This window comes from Schistocerca americana, chromosome 1 (assembly GCF_021461395.2).
Source record: "Schistocerca americana isolate TAMUIC-IGC-003095 chromosome 1, iqSchAmer2.1, whole genome shotgun sequence".
NCBI classification, from domain to species: Eukaryota; Metazoa; Arthropoda; class Insecta; order Orthoptera; family Acrididae; genus Schistocerca; species Schistocerca americana.
This window is the reverse complement of record NC_060119.1, coordinates 696,220,427-696,236,490: the sequence shown is the minus strand read 5'-3', so window position 1 is coordinate 696,236,490 and position 16,064 is coordinate 696,220,427. Positions and strand designations below refer to the sequence as shown.

The 16,064-nt window shown below is 45.3% G+C and overlaps 1 protein-coding gene across 1 annotated transcript in view; it reads left to right on the top strand.

The window, feature by feature from the left end:
* The window catches only part of LOC124609484 (translation initiation factor IF-2-like), an 847,268-nt gene that overhangs the window by 540,288 nt on the left and 290,916 nt on the right, over positions 1-16,064 (top strand). The window lies entirely within an intron of this gene.

Sequence of the window (16,064 nt, the reverse complement as noted above, 5' to 3'; positions counted from 1 at the left end):
TCTGTTGAAGCTATTTTATTGGTCTTGACGCAGCCACTGAGCAAAGACATTTTTCTTTTATTAGTGTGTATGTAAGTAATGTGTTATCACTTAACTAATTTTGAAGTTTATGTGTAGATTATATCACTAGTCTAGATGTCATTTTGATCATTTTTAGGACTTCTGAAGAAGGCTATATTATTATAGCAGAAACCATGCTCAAGGCTTAAAATAAACATAATTTAGTGCAACTGTGGGCTGTTTTTCATTCGAGGCATTTGTTGTCGACCAGCGTGTGGCGTAGTTTGCTGGAAAGCAGCAAACTGCTATGGCACCCTCGGACTCCACAAGCGCTACCGGGCCACACGAACGCCCAGATAGTTGTCTTCTGCTGTCGGTCTGTTACGTTGTCTGTTGCTAGAACTCCCGCTTATTGCACCTGCTCTGGATGCAAGTTTCCACCGCCGCGTCCTCCATTGTGGCTACCCGCCTGAGGAGCGCCAGTTATCTGGGCGGCAGTGGTCTCGTCGTGTGGAGCGGCGTGGCAGGCACAAAGGACCTCCCAACCGCTGCCACTGCAGTCCAGCCACAGCGGTTTCTCCTTGCGGCTCGTTGGTGGCACTAAAACTCGCCAGTCTTCCCCCTTCAATTAAAACTAAAATCGGCGTCTTCGCTTGCCACCACACACAGAGCTGATTTTAAACTCTTTGAAGCGTAGGAGAATTTTCACGAACATACTATTCTAGTAGGAACTGACAACAATTTCCATGTACGCTGTTGTACCTCGAAATACTATTGTCTGTGAAACCATAGATATTCTCACAGTGTGTAAAAGTAGCTTTACTGTAGACAAACGGAATCAAGTATCAAGCAGGCAAATAATTTTCAGTATTTACACACGAAAGAAACTGGAATAATAAAAGCGGAAAACAAAAAGCAGCGGCCGGCCGGAGTGGCCGAGCGGTTCTAGGCGCTTCAGTCTGGAACCGCATGACCGCTACGGTCGCAGGTTCGAATCCTGCCTCGGGCATGGATGTGTGTGATGTCCTTAGGTTAGTTAGTTTTAAATAGTTCTAAGTTCTAGGGGACTGATTACCTCAGATGATAAGTCCCATAGTGCTCAGAGCCATTTGAACCAGAAAGCAGCGCAAGTTAAAATACATCAAAGCTTATAAGCGGTAGCACTCTTTGTTTGACAGCTTATGAACGAAATAAACAGGAGTAAAATAAACTAAACGGACTAGCCTCATGTGAACGAGAACAAGAGGGAAATACAAACTGGAGATAAGCTGCAACTACGCCGGAGCAGGGTATGGGTCGCCAAAGCTAGCAAAAATTTCCCAATAAGCATCGGTCGGAAACGCGCAGCTGTTGTGTTATGGCCATAAAACTACAGCTACTAACGAGCGTTTGGATGTGTGTGCATTGCCCCCAGCTAATAACTCCCATGCGCAGTTACTAATTACGTTAGCTGAAGGTAATATCAGCCGCACAGTCAAAGGTAGCCAAACTTTAAATTCCTACGTGTGACTAGTTACCGTTAGATGCGAATTTTCTGTGATATTTACTGGGTAAAGTTTAACTATTCAATTGTCTGCGCTAATTTAAGATAAGCTCTTCTGCAAAAACCGCACTCCTGTAGCATAGTTGATAGGTGCCATTGTGAGGAGCAATATTATTAATATCGAAAGTAAACACTTGTAATACTTCTGGCTTTACAGCCATCGTACTCAGCTACAAGAAGGGCTTCTTAGAGCAGTTGAGACGGCAGCAAGAGGAAGATGACGTAATGTGGTGTGAGGTACCGGTGATGGACGGTTTATTCTGTTCGTGTATCATGAGGAATACCTCCTAAATTTTGGTCATTTTCCGCTGTTGGCTGCTATGTTCGGGAGTAGCGTGTCAATATGATAAAATTTTGTTATTAACATTAGAAAAACCTAAAGGGTTAATTTGCTTGCGTATCTTAAAACAGCATCTCTCAATAGCAGGCTGTCATTCCATTATTTCAAAAGTGTTAATTACCGGCAAAATCATAGAAAATCGCTAAACGAAGGGTCATACGAAGCACTCCTAATATTTTCGGGTCGCGCCTAACTTGGATGGCGGGCGAGGTGGTTTGAAGTCAGAACAGAGATCGATCGGAATCTCGGACAGACATATTGTCTGCCATGGTCGGTGTTGGTTAAAAATTTCATTATCAATCTCTTGTTTTTGGACATGCAGTTGAGCTAGTTTAATAGTACTTAGGCAAACTCGGAATTCATTATTTTCTGTAAAAGAGTGAAGAATGTAAATAGTGATTCATAAAGTGGACTAAAATAGTGCAGTTAGTTACCTGTAATCTACTAATAAAAAGCGAGTGGCATCCCGTTTAAACAAACCAATCCAAAATTCAATTATTTGTATTATGTCTGTTCCTCGCTAACAGTTCACTGAAGCCTCATGATAACTGATTCACAACCTACTTGCTTTTTCGTGCGGAGGAAACGACGACGACTAGAGAAGACGGCAGGTTGGTGAACATTATTCAGAACTTAACGCATTCCACTCCGTGCAGTGGAAGCAACTAGGCTTCTCGCGTGAGCTGCAGTTAAAGTACAAATGAGATCAGTGACACGTCATCTATGGTACTCAGACGAGGAAAGGAGGTACGAAGGAAGGAAATTTTCCAGGAAAGGGATTTAACACAATTTTTACGTTAGCAAGTACGCTAGACCCGTAATGAATTCGGCGACGATGGTGAAAAAACAAATAACTCCCTTTGTCAGATCAATTTTTACAGCAAATTGTCGAAATTTCTGCCTCCAGCATTGTTTCAAAGTTGAGATTGTCAAAGAAACACAACAGCAGCTTGGGTTAGTCGGACAAAACTGCAATGTTAGACCTACCTAAACACGTTCGCTAGTCGGACAAACTTCTGCGTTCTCTTCTGTGACTGTAGTTTTATGTCCGTAGTTCCATAACGATCCATTTCGAACTATGGATAATTTGCAAATTTTGCTAGATTCGACGTGATCCACCCTGCTGTTATCAGGTTGATTTTCTCCATCCAATAGTTAAAGCTACGGTGGAAGACGTGAAAGAATTCTGCTAGGAGCAAGACTGCACAATACGTGAGAAGCAAAGAGTACGTTACGAACATACGTGTTATGCACGAGAAAAACTCTCCTGAAACAGTGACCGCAAATGTTACCTGATGATCCTTTCAAATGCATAAGATTGTTTGTTTTGTCGGTTTCCGTTGTTGTACGTTGTTGAATCAATAGTAGAAGTCTAACGAAAGTGCGTTGATAGTTCACAGCTATCTTCCTCGTTTGGTACTGAGATCCTGTAAGTTCATGTATGTGCGGGGAACGTTGGCCCTGTCACTGATTCTTGGAAATCAAATTTCTGTGCGGGAGTGGACTGTTTAAATTGCTACTGAAACATGACTCCAGGGTTTTAACCACTGCGCTGCCTTTTCGTAACAGCGTATAAAGCGACAGCTGGTGAGGAAGCCGTAGAATGGGTAATTTTTAAAAATATCAACACAGATTGTATCGATACTTACAAAACGGTATCGACGAATTGATACACATTATGTGATCTAAAGTATCCGGACACCCCCAGAAACGTAAGTTTTTTATATTAGGTGCATTGTGCTTCCACCTCCTGCCAAGTACTCCATATCAGCGACCTGAGTAGTCGTTAGACATCGTGAGAGAGCAGAGTGAGGCGCTCCGCAGAACTCACGGACTTCGGACGTGGTCAGTTGATTGGATTTCATTTGCGTCGTACCTCTGAACGCAGGATTTCCACACTCCTAAACATCCCTAGGTCCACTGTTTCCAATGTGACAGTGAAGTGGAAACGTGAAGGGACACGTTCGGCACAAAAGTTGCAAGTACTGTGATAGTTAGGCGGGAGCTGAGAACTTGGATTTCATTTTCGAGCGGCTGCTCATAAGCCGCACATCACGCCCGTAAATGCCAAACGACATCTCGCTTGGTGTAAGGAGCGTAAACACTGTACAACTGAACGGTGGGAAAACGTTGTGTGGAGTGACGAATCACGGTACACAATGTGGCGGATCGATGGCAGGGTGGGGGGTATGGTCAATGCCCGGTGAACGTCATCTGCCAGCTTGTGGAGTGCCAACAGTAAAGTTCGGAGGCGGTGGTGTTACGGTGTGGTCGCGTTTTTTATGGAGAGGGCTTGCACCCCTTGTTTTGCGTGGCACATTCAGAGCACATCCCTACATTGATGTTTTAAGCACATCTTGCTTCCCACTGTTGAAGAGCAATTCGGGGATGGTGATTGCATATTTCTACACGATCGAGAACCTGTTCATAATGCACGGCCTATGGCGGAGTGGTTACACGTCAATAACATCCCTGTAGTGGACTGGTCTGCACAGAGTCCTGACCTGAATCCTATAGAACACATTTGGGATGTTTTGGAATGCCGACTTCGTGCCAGGCCTCACCGACCGACATCGATATCTCTCTTCAGTGCAGCACTCCGTGAAGAATGGGCTGCCATTCCTCGAGAAACCTTCCGGCACCTGATTGAACGTATGCCTGCGAGAGTGGAAGCCATCATCAAGGCTAAGGGTGGGACAACACCATATTGAATTCGAGCATTACCGATGGAGGACGCCACTCATTTTCAGCCAGGTGTCCGGATACTTTTGATCAGATAGTGTATTGATATTTTTGTCCCGCACCTACACGAGAGAAGCCTTGGGAGTGAAATATTTCCGATAAGTGTTCTGAGCATGAAATCTTGTACTTACCATAAACATTTTAGACAACGAGAATCCATTGTCCATTAACTACGAGAGCAGCAATGTGTGTTACTTTAACAGTGCGACTTTCTTTTCTTGATCCAGGCGCTCAGGGGGTAAGGAGAGCGCACACCCTGCTTCATAGTTAGGAGCATTTTCATAGAGCGCTCTCACCAAACGTGTACGTTTTGCACGTCGTACCTTTTATTTGCAACGATAGAGATGACACACGGAAGTAACAAATTCTCATGAATATGCATTTCAGATACATTGCGGCGGCGCGGATCTTTCCGTCCCTTCACGACGGACCTGCACCTACCTGTGAACATTGTCTCAGCAAATCATCAGTAGGAAAGCCGAGTGAAACCTACTACACTTCGACCTGAACCAGGCTGGAATTGAAGTCACTAATCTACGTTTCGGGGGAAAATTGTCACACGAAATGAAAGGTTGGAAATTTTGTCCTCAATTAATATATTCTGAAACTTAGGTGAACAAGTATCACTGCTAAGCCCGTGCTAGTCTTAACACAGTCACTCACAATCCCTTTCACACACGTTAGCAAGTTTATGGTGTTGCATTTCCCGAAAACGCAATAGCTACAAAAATACTGATTGTGTTTGATTGATAATGCTCGCCAAATATTAAGTCGGTATCAAATGCAGTCACAGTTTTTAGCCACCGACCTGCTCAATACGCCACGCGGAATTTGTCTTTTCTTGTCACAAAATTCACTTAGAAATTCCGAAATTTCTACACACCCATCGGAATAATTATGCCGTCACTTCACAACACTTTTGATGTATGGAACACTGCTAGATCGGGCAACTTACCGTTTCCATCGGAACTACTACTACACACGTCCGAACTGTTTCATGGCGAAGATCCGACTCCTCTCTAGAATACTCTGTCTTCTCTACCAGTAGAGAAAGGCGCGCGAAGAACATTGCTTTACCATTGGTCAGTTTACTCAACAACCAATAGCAAAACAACATTCTCCCGCTTCAGTCCGCGCTTTTCATCTATAACCAATCGCAAAATAATAAACCTAACGATTGCAATTTTTACGGCGTAATTATCTAATACGCTGAAGTTTTCCTTATGCATAAAGTTATTTACTATTGTTATTTATACCTGAATTAACTTTTCCTTTACCATAAACTTACTTTACAAATCTTTTCTACAAAAGTACCCTTTGTCCATATCCATACTTCTTCGAAATGTTCCCACACTAAATAATTCGTTAAACAATTATCTTCATATTAACCTTAAACCACACTCGCGCATCATTCGTACTGCTAAAACACATTTATAACAATTTACCTAGACAAAAAGACATAATTACACTTTATGAAAATTCTAGAACAGATTATGAAAAACATTCTATTACCTTAGTGTGCTCTAGTGGGAACAATCGAAACTAAAACAGTCCCCTCTCCAATACTGTCCTCTATCAGATGATACATAAACTACGTGCGCCACCAGTCTCGCATCACCATCTGTCATTATCCAGCTCTGACAAGGGAACCTCCCCATCGCACCCCCCTCAGATTTAGTTATAAGTTGGCACAATGGATAGGCCTTGAAAAACTGAACACAGATCAATCGAGAAAATAGGAAGAAGTTGTGTGGAACTATGAAAAAATAAGGAAAATATACAAACTGAGTAGTCCATGCGCAAGATAGGCAACATAAAGGATAGTATGAGCACAGGAGCGCCGTGGTCCCGTGGTTAGCGTGAGCAGCTGCGGAACGAGAGGTCCTTGATTCAAGTCTTCCCTCAAGTGAAAAGTGTAATTTATTATTTTCAGACAATTATCAAAGTTCAGGCACTCACACATAATCAACTTCGCTTTCCAAAACTCCAGGACATGTTCAGGTTTGCTTTGACATATGCAGGATTTGACGGTCTACACACGGAAAAATTTGAAAGCGTTAAAAACATATGTTTTGACAGAGCACAGGGAAACTGAAACTGTGAAACTGTTGCCTTCCTTTTTTTGCAGTTTATGCGACAAACTCTTATGTTTTCATCACTTTTTTGGGAGTGATTATCACATCCACAAGAAAACCTAAATCGGGCAAGGTAGAAGAATCTTTTTACCCATTTGCCAAGTGTGCAAGTTAGTTGGGTCGACAACTTATTCCTGTCATGTGACGCACATGCCGTCACCAGTGTCGTATAGAATATATCAGACGTGTTTTCCTGTGGGGAATCGGTTGACCTATGAACTTGCGATCAAATGTTTTCGGTTCCCATTGGAGAGGCACGTCCTTTCGTCTACTAATCGTACAGTTTTGCGGTGCGGTCGCAAAAAACAGGCACTAAGCTTATTACGGTGAACAGAGACGGACGGACAGACAGATCATAAATTTGCGAAAATAAAGAAAGTAAAATTTTCACTTGAGGGAAGACTTCCGCAGCTGCTCACGCTAACCACGGGACCACGACGCTCCTGAGATCACACTAACCTAGACGTTGCCTATCTTGCGCATGGCCTACTCACTTTGTATATTTTGCTTACTTTTTTCATAGTTCCATACAACTTCTTCCTGTTTCCTCGATTGATCTGTGTTCAGTTTTTCAAGGCCTATCCACTGTGCCAACTTATAACTAAATCTGAGGGGGGTGCGATGAGGAGGTTCCCTTGTGAGACACATCTCCCACTTAACCGCCTCCAAGGCAGGATCCTTATACGGCGCTACGCCTCAACATCAAATCTGGTGCTTATTTGTGGTAATGTTACACTGCAAAAGTTGATAATAGCTGGAACTGACACGAAATCAGCTGGTGAAAAATATAGTGCGTCCCAAAGAAAGCAGGTGTTGACAGATGTGAAAATTATCGAGCTATCAGTTTAATAAGTTACAGCTGCAAAATACCAAAGCGAATTCTTTACAGACGAATGGAAAAACTGATAGAAGCCGACCTCGGGGAAGATCAGTTTGGATTTCGTAGAAATGTTGGAACACGTGAGGCAATACTGACCCTACGACTTCTTAGAAGAAAGTTTAAGGAAAAGCAAACCTACGTTTCTAGCAATTTTAGACTTAGAGAAAGCTTTTGACGATGTTGACTGGAATACTCTCTTTCAAATTCTGAAGGTGGCAGAGGTAAAATACAGGGAGCGAAAGGCTATTTACAATTTGTACAGAAAGCAGATGGCAGTTATAAGAGTCGAGGGATATGAAAGGTAAGCAGTGGTTGGTAAGGGAGTGAGACAGGGTTGTAGCCTATCCCCGATGTTATTCAATCTGTATATTGAGCAAGCAATAAAGGAAGCAAAAGAAAAGTTCGGAGTAAGTATTAAAATCCGTGGAGAAGAAGTAAAAATTTTGAGGTTCGCCGATGACATTGTAATTCTGTCAGACAGCAAAGGACTTGGAAGAGCTGTTGAACGGAATGGACAGTGTCATGAAAGGAGGATATAAGGTGAACAACAACAAAAGCAAAACGAGGATAATGGAATGAAGTCGAATTAAGTCGGGTGATGCTGAGGGAATTAGATTAGGAAATGAGACACTTAACAGTAGTAAAGGAGTTTTGCTATTTGGGGAACAAAATAACTGATGGTGGTCGAAGTAGAGAATATATAAAATGTAGATTTGCAATGGCAAGGAAAGCGTTTCTGAAGAAGAAAAAATTGTTAACATAGAGTATAGATTTAAATGTCAGGAAGTCGTTTCTGAAAGTATTTGTATGGAGTGTAGCCATGTATGGAAGTGAAACATGGACGATAAATAGTTTGGACAGGAAGAGAATAGAAGCTTTCGAAATGTGGTGCTACAGAAGAATGCTGAAGATTAGATGGGTAGATCACATAACTGATGAGGAGGTATTGAATAGAATTGGGGAGAAGAGCTTGTGGCACAACTTGACTAGAAGAAGGGATCGGTTGGTAGAACATGTTCTGAGACATCGAGGGATCACCAATTTAGTATTGGAGGGCAGCGTGGAGGGTAAAAATCGTAGAGGGAGACCGAGAGGTGAATACACTAAACAGATTTAGGATGTAGGCTGCAGTAGGTACTGGGAGATGAAGCAGCTTGCACAGGATAGAGTAGCATGGAGAGCTGCATCAAACCAGTCTCAGGACTGAAGACCACAACAACAACAGTGAGTTAAGAGAGATAATATATATCACTGTCTATACTCAACGTATAGTATCGATTGAATAACATATCGATTATTAATATTTTGCGATATGTCGGTAAAGGTAAGAAAGAATTCCGATATTTTGATATCGATATTTTGGCCCATCTCTAGGGAGCCGCGCACGCGACGCGGGCTGGATGTGACACTTTATCAGAGGCGCCGAGTGTGCCAGTAGGTGTTGGTACTCGGGCTCGCGGGATGTGGGTCGTCGGCTCATTGAGGCAGTTGCGTCCGCTGAATGGGAGCCAGCGCTGCCAGCCGCCACAATTACCGCCGCTGCCCGCCGCGTGGCGCCCACACCGCGTGACGTCACACGCTCTTCCTGGCGGCCGTGCGCGCTCTGGCACACCGCCGCTGCTGCTGCTGCTGCTGCTGCTTCACAGCGGCCCGTCATTCGCGGTGCTCACTACTGGCGTATCTCATAGCCTGCACTCGACCCAGTGCACCATCTGCATCTACATGATTATTCTGCAATTCACATTTAAGTGCTTGGCAGAGGGTTCATCGAACATCAATCATACACTCTACCATTCCTCTCCCGAACAGCGCGCGGGAAAAACGAACACTTAAACCTTTCTGTTCGAGCACTGATATTTCTTATTTTATTTTGATGATCGTTCCTACCTATGTAGGTTGGGCTCAACAAAATATTTTCGCATTCGGAAGAGAAAGTTGGTGACTGAAATTTCGTAAATAGATCTCGCCGCGACGAACAACGTCTTTGCTTTAATGACTTCCATCCCAACTCGCTTATCATATCTGCCACACACTCTCCCCTATTACGTGATAATACACAACGAGCTGCCCTTTTTTGCACTCTTTCGATGTCCTTCGTCAATCCACCTGGTAAGGATCCCACACCGCGCAGCAATATTCTAACAGAGGACGAACGAGGGTAGTGTAAGCTGTCTCTTTAGTGGACTTGTTGCATCTTCTAAGTGTCCTGCCAATGAAACGCAACCTTTGGCTCGCCTTCCCCACAATATTATGTATGTGGTCTTTCCAACTGAATATCTTCGTAATTTTAACACCCAGGTACTTAGTTGAATTGACAGCCTCGAGAATTGTACTATTTATCGAGTAATCGAATTCCAACGGATTTCTTTTGGAATTCATGTGGATCACCTCACACTTTTCGTTATTTAGCGTCAACTGCCACCTGCCACACCATACATCAATCTTTTCTAAATCGCTTTGCAACTGATACTGGTCTTCGGATGACCTTACTAGACGGTAAATTACAGCATCATCTGCGAACAACCTAAGAGAACTGATCAGATTGTCACCCAGGTCATTTATGTAGATCAGGAACAGCAGAGGTCCCAGGACGCTTCCCTGGGGAACACCTGATATCACTTCAGTTTTACTCGATGATTTGCCGTCTATTACTACGAACTGCGACCTTCCTGACAGGAAATCACGAATCCAGTCGCACAACTGAGACGATACCCCATAAGCCCACAGCTTGATTAGAAGTCGCTTGTGAGGAATGGTGTCAATAGCTTTCCAGAAATCTAGAAATACGGAATCAACTTGAGATCCCCTGTCGATAGCGGCCATTACTTCGTGCGAATAAAGAGCTAACTGCTTTGCACAAGAACGATGTTTTCTGAAACCATGCTGATTTTGTATCAATAGATCGTTCCCTTCGATGTGATTCATAATGTTTGAATACAGTATATGCTCTAAAACCCTACTGCAAACCGACGTCAATGATATAGGTCTGTAGTTCGATGGATTACTCCTACTACCCTTCTTAAACACTGGTGCGACCTGCGCAATTTTCCAAACTGTAGGTACAGATCTATCGGTGAACGAGCGGTTGTAAATGATTGCTAAGTAGGGAGCTATTGTATCAGCGTAATCTGAAAGGAACCTAATCGGTATGCACCACTGTGGCGTTCGCCTAGCGACAGGAGCTTTTAGTATGAGTCCCGTAACAAGTGTCCTGGTGGAGTCCGGAGTCCCTCCATTCAAGGTTAGGTGTGCACAACTGCTCGCCAGATACGTTCTTCACACTTTCGTAGTTCTCCTGCACATCCCAATTACCATCTCCTTTTCCCAACCACGGCAGTTAATCTCCTGCATCGGCGGCCCAGGTCAGGGCTTACGATTGCGGCTCGCGTCTGGTCCCTTCTCTCTGAACTGGAGTCCTTGCCTTGACCACCTCTCCTCGAGGATCATTCACGTACATCTCCATGGTGTACACTTAAGCCGTCGGCACACGGACCGTGCTGTCGAACGTTAACGTTGAGCGTGCCAAGTTCAACGTGCTGCTGAACGCTCAGGAACGATGCGACTTGTGCACACGGTACGTGGGCCCCAACGTGGTATACGCGATCGCAACGCACTCCAGCGACAGTTGAGGGATGTTTCTAGTTCGTAAATCACACTGTTTACTCAACGGGCGCACGTAAAATTCCCACGTTAGCTCTATTAAAACGAACATTTCCTCCATCGTCCACGAAAAGGAAAGTACAATGTCCAATCAATAAATACACAGGCTTATAAAAGTTCCATTACAAACAGTGCGGTACAAATTTGGACTACTTCTCCACATAAGATACACATTATTTCATCACTCCCACATTTTAGTAAAACCCCAAGGTCAGTCTTACTTGATCACTGTTCCTACCCAGTAGCAGAATCATTGTAACATGTGAATTAGGAAGCGTAAAAGAAAAAGGAGCAAAATATCTTTATACCAGTAGCGCAAGCTGTCCTGTAGATTAAGCCAATCGAACAAAGTCAAGAAAAGGTGAACTTAAATTTCCATAACATCAAATATTATAGCATATACTTCTATTAAACTAATAACAAAGTATCAGAACCTAATAAATACGCTAATGTTAGGGGAAAAAAATCATTGGAAGTGATAGGACGCGAACCACCGCCAAAATGAAGACGCTGTACCAGACAGGGACGCTACTCATTACGCTAAACCGACATTAGGCTCCTCGGACGTATATATATTGTTACCCTTTGCTAAAAACGTTAATCGTAGATAATTATGTTACTAATTGAAATTTAATTATAACATTGTTCCAAGAGCAATGCGTTTTGGGTGGATCTTCAGTGTGTCGCTGCCTTCAAATAACCTACTCTCATAATACGCAATTTACAATAATTCTTTTGCCACGAATATGATGTTTCTCATTATTTTATTGTAACGAATCACACAACTAACAACGGGTCCCCCCCCCCCCCCCCCCTCAGGGGGTCCACAACTCTTTTGTGGATACGTGCGTAGCGAGCACGGGACCCCGAGCTAATGTGGCCTTCCTTCCTTTCCGGGCTGCATACCTTCCCTTTCCGCATCCTTCCCTATCCCCCGTCTTCGCCCCTCCTCCCATCACCTCTGGCTCTTTCCTTCCCTTTCTCCCCCTCTGGGAGTATGGTTTGTGCCTACGTCCGGAGACGGACGCTCGTAAATTTAACGCGTTCTTCGCCTTCTGTGCTTGTATGTCTTCATCCTTCCTTTGTCCTTCTCTTTTCCTTACCTCTTTTCCTTACCTCTTCTCTTTACCCTTTCCTCCGCTGCGGCGATTGAGACCTCTCTTCTTTCCTTTCCCTTTCTTTGTTTTTCCCTTTCTCTTTCTTCCTCCCTGTCCGTGTCTGAAGGCCGACCCACGCATTTTCGTGCGTAGCCGGTGGCGGGGTAACGCGTAATTCCCCGCCCCGGGTAGACAGGTAGGACACGTACGAACCCCCTGGTAACGGCCAGGCCCAGGGAGCGGTGATTACCCGAGCTGATACCTTCCGAAAGTGCCGATTGGTCCCTCCGTCCGTTTGTCGGGAGGTGTGACCTGAGGTGTGAACAATTACCTAAGGCGGGAGTGCCCTCAGAGAGGGCCCCCACAAGGGAGGAGCGCGCCATCGGAGACGCCTGTAATCATGGGGATTCTTCCGCAATGGTTTCCTCACCTTCCACTATGTCCGCTCACAAGCCTAAGTTCACTGAGTCTCAGCCACAGAAAGTTCTTTCATCATTGCCATAGTTCCTTGTTGTTTCTCGGTCTGATGAAGGTCACGACTTCTCCACGGTCAACCCTTCCATTATTCAGAAAGGTGTCGACGCAATTGCAGGTCCTGTAAAGTCTTGTTCCAGATTACAGAATGGCACCTTGTTGTTAGAAACAGTCAGTGCCCTCCAGGCACAAAAATTGCTGCGTACTTCACTTCTCCACACCTTCCCTGTCCGGGTGGAACCGCACCGTACTTTAAATTCCTCGCGTGGAGTCGTTTATACACGCTCCCTCGATGGATTGTCTGACGACGAAATTCAGCACTACCTGTCTGACCAGGGCGTAACGGCTGTTCATAGAGTTATGAAAAGGGTTGACACGAATATCATTCCAACCCGCACTGTCTTCTTGACATTTGACAAAGTTCAACTCCCATCGAAAATCAAAGAAGGCTGTGAGATAATTTCCGTTCGCCCTTATGTCCCAAACCCTACACGTTGCTATCGGTGTCAAAGGTTCAATCACACCAGCCAGTTCTGTTCCAATCCGGCCAAATGTGCTACGTGTGGCAAGGATGCCCATGAGGGTGCTTGTCCACCTCCATCCCCTCGCTGCATCAACTGTATGGGTGACCACGCTGCTTCCTCTCGAGATTGCCACATTTTTAAAGACGCAAAGCCATTCCAGGAAATCAGAGTGAAGGAAAAGGTGTCGACCTTTGCTGCTCGAAGATTATTCGCCAGTCGACAGCCCACTGTGCCTCAGACAGGAAAATACAGCACTGTCCTTGCTTCTCCTCGGCCAACAAAGGAGGTGGCCACGCAGACTTGCGACCTCACCTTTAGTGCCACGGTCGTCAGATCGGCCAGCGCAAAGATCGCCCGTTCAACCTCACCACTTTCGCCTGCCCACTCTACGGTGCACCCTTCATTTGTACCCCAACTTCACAACCATCGGTTCCTCCTTCATGTAAACATCATATTTCCAAGAAGGCTAATAAGAAACCCAGTTCATCTCCTTCTCCGCCAAGGCGTGTCTCATCTACAGCACCACCTGGCGGAAATCGCCCTCGGCCGTCTTCTGTGTCGCCGAGGTGCACTGCTGGCGGCCGATCAACCGGCCGATCGATGGTGGCAGGAGCTGCTCCTGAACAACCTATGGATCAGGATCTTCTGCTTTCGGCTGAATGCCATTCAATGCTGTCGGTCGCAAGCTCTGAGCAGTCGTTGAGTTGACGGCAACCTTGGTCACATTCCACCATTTTCTGTTCACCCTATATCCATTATCCACTGGAATATCCGCGGCATTCGAGCCAATCGGGATGAATTGTCGATCCTCTTACGATCCTACTCGCCAGTCATCTTCTGTCTTCAGGAAACAAAGCTGTGTCCCCATGACCACTTTGTTCTCCCCCATTTTCAGTCCACCCGATTTGATCTCGCCTCTGTTGAAGGCACTCCAGCCCATGGAGGACTCACGATTCTTCTCCATGATACTCTCCATTATCACCAAATCCACTTAAACACTTCCCTCCAAGCTGTCGCTGTCCGTCTTTCCCTTTCTGGATATACCTTTTCTCTTTGTACTGTATACATTCCATCGTCCACACCAATGGCACGAGCTGATCTCCTACATCTTCTTGGTCAGCTTCCACCCCCCTATTTGCTGGTTGGGGACTTCAATGCCCACCATCCGCTTTGGGAATCTCCACATCCTTGTCCACGTGGCTCACTATTGCTAGACGTCTTCCACCAAGCGGATCTAGTTTGCCTCAACACTGGGGTCCCTACATTTTTGTCTGCCTCCACGACAAATTTCTCTCATTTGGACCTTTCGGTCGGTACTGTTCCGCTAGCTCGGCGCTTCGAATGGTTCGCCCTTGATGATACACACTCGAGTGATCACTTTCCATGTGTCCTTAGACTGCAGCCTCAACTGCCCTATATGTGCCCGCGACGCTGGAAGTTTGCCCAAGCCGATTCTACACTTTTTTCGTCTCTAGCGACATTCGATGACCGTCACTTTCCTAGCGTCGACGATGAGGTCACTCATATTACCGACGTTATTCTTACAGCTCCGGAACCTTCAATACCACGCACCTCCGAATTGCCCCTTCGCCCCCCAGTTGCTTGGTGGAACGAGGCATGCCGTGACGCAATACGTGAGCGGCGACGTGCTCTTCGCGTTTTCCGCCACCATCCTACTTTGGCCAACTGTATCCGCTATAAGCAGTTCCGTGCGCGATGCCGTCGCGTCATCCGCGATAGCAAGAAGGCAAGCTGGAAATTCTTTATTAGCTCATTTAACACCTTCACTCCCTCCTCGGAAGTTTGGAGTCTGAATCGACGGTCATCAGGCGCGCCTAGTTTCTCCCCGGTCTCTGGGCTCACTGTCGCGCGTGATATGTTAGTGGACCCCGTCGCAATTTCTAACTCCTTGGGTGAACACTTTGCTGAGATTTCGAGTTCTTCAAATTACCCGCCAGCGTTTCTCCCGAAGAAACGTGAAGCGGAAGTGCAACCTATTGCTTCCTTCTCTCAAAATCGCGAAAGCTATAATACTGTTTTCTCCATGCGGGAACTCCATCATGCACTCTCTTCTCGCTCCTCCGCCCCAGGGCCGGATGGTATCCACATCCAAATGTTGCTGCATTTATCAACCCGTTGTCTGCGTTACCTCCTTCGCATTTATAATCGAATTTAGACCGACAGTACTTTTCCCATACGATGGCGGGAAGCTATCGTCGTTCCTGTTCCGAAACCTGGAAAGGACAAACATCTCCCCTCTAGCTATCGCCCCATTTCTCTCACGAGTAGTGTATGTAAGGTTTTGGAGCGTATGGTGAATTGGCGTTTAGCTTGGTGGCTGGAGTCCCGCAGTCTTTTAACACCTGCCCAATGCGATTTCCGAAAACATCGTTCTGCAGTTGACCATCTTGTTTCTCTCTGCACTTACATCATGAACAATTTTCTCCGGAAACGCCAAACAGTAGCAATATTTTTTAATCTGGAGAGAGCATACGATACCTGTTGGGGTTTTCGAGGTCGGCTGCCCCTTTTTCTTCGCGAATTTATGGCAGAGCGCACATTTTGAGTGCGGGTGAACACTATTCTCTCCCGTACTTTCTCCCAAGAAAACGGGGTACCCCAGGGCTCCTTGCTGAGTGTTGTACTGTTTGCCATTGCCATAAATCTAA